Source organism: Hypanus sabinus, unplaced genomic scaffold (genome assembly GCF_030144855.1).
Source record: "Hypanus sabinus isolate sHypSab1 unplaced genomic scaffold, sHypSab1.hap1 scaffold_355, whole genome shotgun sequence".
Lineage (NCBI taxonomy): Eukaryota > Metazoa > Chordata > Chondrichthyes > Myliobatiformes > Dasyatidae > Hypanus > Hypanus sabinus.
Genome location: NW_026781255.1, coordinates 19,286 through 23,261, shown reverse-complemented (window position 1 = coordinate 23,261; position 3,976 = coordinate 19,286).

Here is a 3,976-nt window from a genome sequence, read left to right as displayed (position 1 = left end):
ATTCTGTATTTGACGGAACTCGGAGCGGGGTTTACTAAATTTGACGAAAACGCCGATGTGTCTATTAGCTACAAGGAAAGTCGAGGGTGGTGTGGTGTGGATTTTGACGGTTCAGACACCCCTTCCCATTCATTCCCACCGTCCGTACTCCCAAGACACACCATCCCTTCCCATTCACTGCACCAATCTTCATTCCTGACGGGACGCACTCCTCCACATTTGGTCTCATCGTCCGAACATTCCACACATACCCCACACCTTCTCTTGATGTTGACGGCTTGGTAACACTGACGATGTTCATCTCCTGACGGAGACGGTGTATATGATCGCACTGAAGAACCTTCGGCACGCCTTCCTGAAGATGGCGGGGGTGGGGTGCGTATGAGAGAGGTTTATGGTTTCCGTGTCCCCACGCCGGATGATTCATTACGCCCTGTTCTCTTTATCAACATAACACACAGGAAGTTATACAGGCCACGGGTCACGGTCTCCATATCCCACAATGGGAATTTTGCCAGCCACTGTTCCCGATCTCGGTCTCCGCACCGAGAGTTTTACCGCGCACGGTGTCGGGTCTCTGTATCGACACCGGGAATATGACCGCACACGATTCCTGGTGTCTGTATCCTCCTCTCTCCACGACTCTCGGAGTGATAACGCACAGGATCCGGAGATGAGGATGTCGGATTGGTCTCCATTGTTTATGATATACTTATTATTTGTGATAAACAGTCTGCGCAATCGAGTGGAGGGTGGTCGAGAGTGTCTGTCCTGCGAGGGGCTCCTGATTGAAAATGGTGACTAGGGAGGGAACGACAGAAGGATTTGGAATGGTCACTAGAGAGGGAGTGAAAGGCTGACTGAAAATGGTCTCCGGGGAGAAAGTGAAGGGCTGAGTGACAATGGGCGCCATGGAGGGGGCGATGGGTGGAATTAAGATGCCCGTGGTCATCTTGTTCCTCATGGCCGGCAGGGAGGGAGTGATACACTGACAAGAGAGTAGGAGAAACAGGCAGAGTTAAAATGACCGACAGGGTGGGGTTGACGCAATGTTTGAAGTTATCACGGGGAGAGACTGACGCGCCGACATAACATTGTCACCGGGAAGGGAGTGACGCGCGCATTGAAAATAGTCTCCAGGGAGGAAGGGATGCACTGAGAGAAAATGGACGCCAGGAGGTGACAAGTCAGAGGGACAGGCGGCCCGATCTGAAATAGTCCCTGATTCCTTTGTCACAATGACAGACAGGGAGAGAGTGATGGACAGTCTTCAAATGGGCAACAGGGAGGGAGAGATACACCGGGAAAAATGGCCTAAATGGAGACACATTGAGAAGGGAGCGCGGTTAACGGTTCGATGCAAAATGATCTACCAGGAGAGAGTGACGCTCTGATATAAAAAAGCTGCTGCTTCGCTTAAAATATCTGACGGGGCAGTTTGGGTTTGTGATACCTTGTTCAACGTGAGTGCCGGGAAGGGACGGAGCTAGACGCCGATTGAAAACGGCCGTCACCACCGTTACTTTTGTTGAGGGAAAGGGAGAGATGTGGTGACTGAAGGAGACCCCGTTCGGCCGGGTTGAAATGGGACCAAGGAGGGAGCGACGCCTCGGTTTCAGTGAGCGGCAGAGAAGGAGTGAAGGACACGTTGACTTCAAATGGCCGGCGCTTCACTTGAAATGGCCGCTGGGGAGGGAGTGACGGCTTTCGTAGAAGTGAGCACAAGAGAGGGAGGGACGCGCTGATTTAAAATGGGCGAATCCTTGGTTAATGTGAGCGCCCGGAATGGAGTGAGACACTGACTTACAATGGCCTCTGACGCATACAGGATCTATGGCGAAGAAACATGCGGTGCCCATTGATACAATCCCGGGATCGAGTGTGTTATTGATTGTAATAACAGTATTTTAATTTGTGTTTTATATCGTCTTGCTTATTGTATATATGTTTTAATTCTAATGATGTTGTAATTGAATAAACTAATGTATTTATCTCAGATATTCACACATACACATATACATGTGAGTTTTGGGGAGGAGGGGTGACGGGTTTGGGAGGAAGAGGAGTGACGGGAAGAGGAGTGACGGGACGAGGAGTGGACTGTTGAGACGGTGAGCGTGGGGAAGTCACTGACTCAATAGGGGACGGAAAGGGGAGGGGTGGAAGTTTCCTGTCACAAAATGGTGGCCGACGTGGATAAGACAAAGACGGGGTGAGGAGGAATGAAACGACAGGAAGGCAGCTGGGGTGATAGGGCGCGGAGCAAGAGGAAGTGATGGGAGTAGGAGGGAGGGGGAGTAATGGAACGTGTAAGAGGGAGGAGTGATGGGACAGGGAGGAGGGACAGTTCTGAGACGGGAGGGAAAGAAACTGAAGGTATGGGGAGAGAGCTGAACTAATGGGGCAGGGAGAGAGGGAAAATGGGACGTGGGGGGATAGGATTGATGGGACGAGTAGCGACGGGATCTGATCGGCAGGAGAGGGAGGGAAGGTGGGCAACTGATGGGACGGGAAGGGAGGTGAAGCGGTCGGACTGGGGGAGAGGGGTCAGATAGTACAGGGCGGGTAGGAACAGGATGGGGAGTGTGGGGAGAGTGACTTACTCAATAGTGGTGGGTGGGTGGTGACTTACCTTCGCAAATAAGACGGACGGCAAGAAAACGGGGGGTTGTGGGCAAAGGGTAAAGGGGGAGCGAGTGGTCGGGGACGAGGTCAGAGCTGATAGGTCGGAGAGTTGAGTCTCTCAACGGAGGGAGAGGAGAGCGATTCACTCCACGACGGAGGGAAGGGATTGGAAAGGGGAGCGAAATTTCCCTCAGAAAATGTTCACCACCCAGGATGTGGTGGATGCTGGGAGTCAGGGCAAGGAGACAGAGAGGGGAGGGTGTCAGGAGTGATAAGGTGCGTAGGGGATGACTCACCTGGTAAAAGAGAGTGAAAGAGACCGATGAGGAGAGGCGAAGATTGGCAACGGAAAATGGCAGCCAACCAGCATACAATGCGGAGCATCGAGGTGGCAGGGAGAGGAAAGAGGAGATGGTGGAAAGGGAAGGAGTTTGCGAGTGATGGGATGGGAAGGAGAGTGACAGGATGATGAGTGTGCGGCCGGGACACACTTCGTGGTGAAGGAAATGGGAAGGAGGGTCTGACGCTGTCACAAAATGACTGTCGGTAGAACGTTAAAAGGAGAGTTGGGAGATCGAGGAGGAAGGGAAAGGAGAGGAGGGATGAGGAGTTAAGATTGAATAAACAGAGAGAGAAGTGAGTGGAGGTGAGGAAAAGCGTGTGCCCCATTCTATGATGCTAGGACAACGGTTGCCAATAGAAGCCATCACAAAATGGCCGCCAGCTAGGGTGAAATGGGCGGTGATAGAGGGGAGAGCGAGGGAACAGAGAGCGGAGTGTTTCAGGAGTGACCAGATGCCGAGGGTGGGAGAGGGCGATTCGCAAAAATGGAGCTGGAATTCGGGGGGTTCCCACGGGGAGGATTGTGACTACGGGAAGAGGCTAGCACCATTACACTCCCCGCTCCTCCACAGTCTCCAAATTCCCGCCTTGATTTTTCTTTCAGGCCGACCCTCAGGACGCTCGGCCCGAATCCTTCAGGCTGTCCCGTGGAGTAAGGCAACGTGTCGTCACTGGGGCCGCTCGAAGGCAGGAGTGGGCGCCGGCTTGCCGGAGAAGACGGAGGCGAGGTCAAGCGGTGCGGGCTGGTTGGCGTGGATCACCACCATTTTCTGCAGGGGTGTGGGAAAGAGGGAGGGATCACATTGAGGAGGGGAGGGGAGAAAAAGGAGAGGAGATGAGATCCACTACCCACTCCCTCAGCCTTTCACTCCCTCAGTCTACCCCATATCTCCCCCACCTCTGTTTCTCCACCCCTCTCCCCACCGTTTTCTTCCTTTTCTACCCCATCCCTCACTCTATCCCTCCCAGTCTCTTGCTCCCTCCCCACCGTCTTTTCACCTTCCCCATC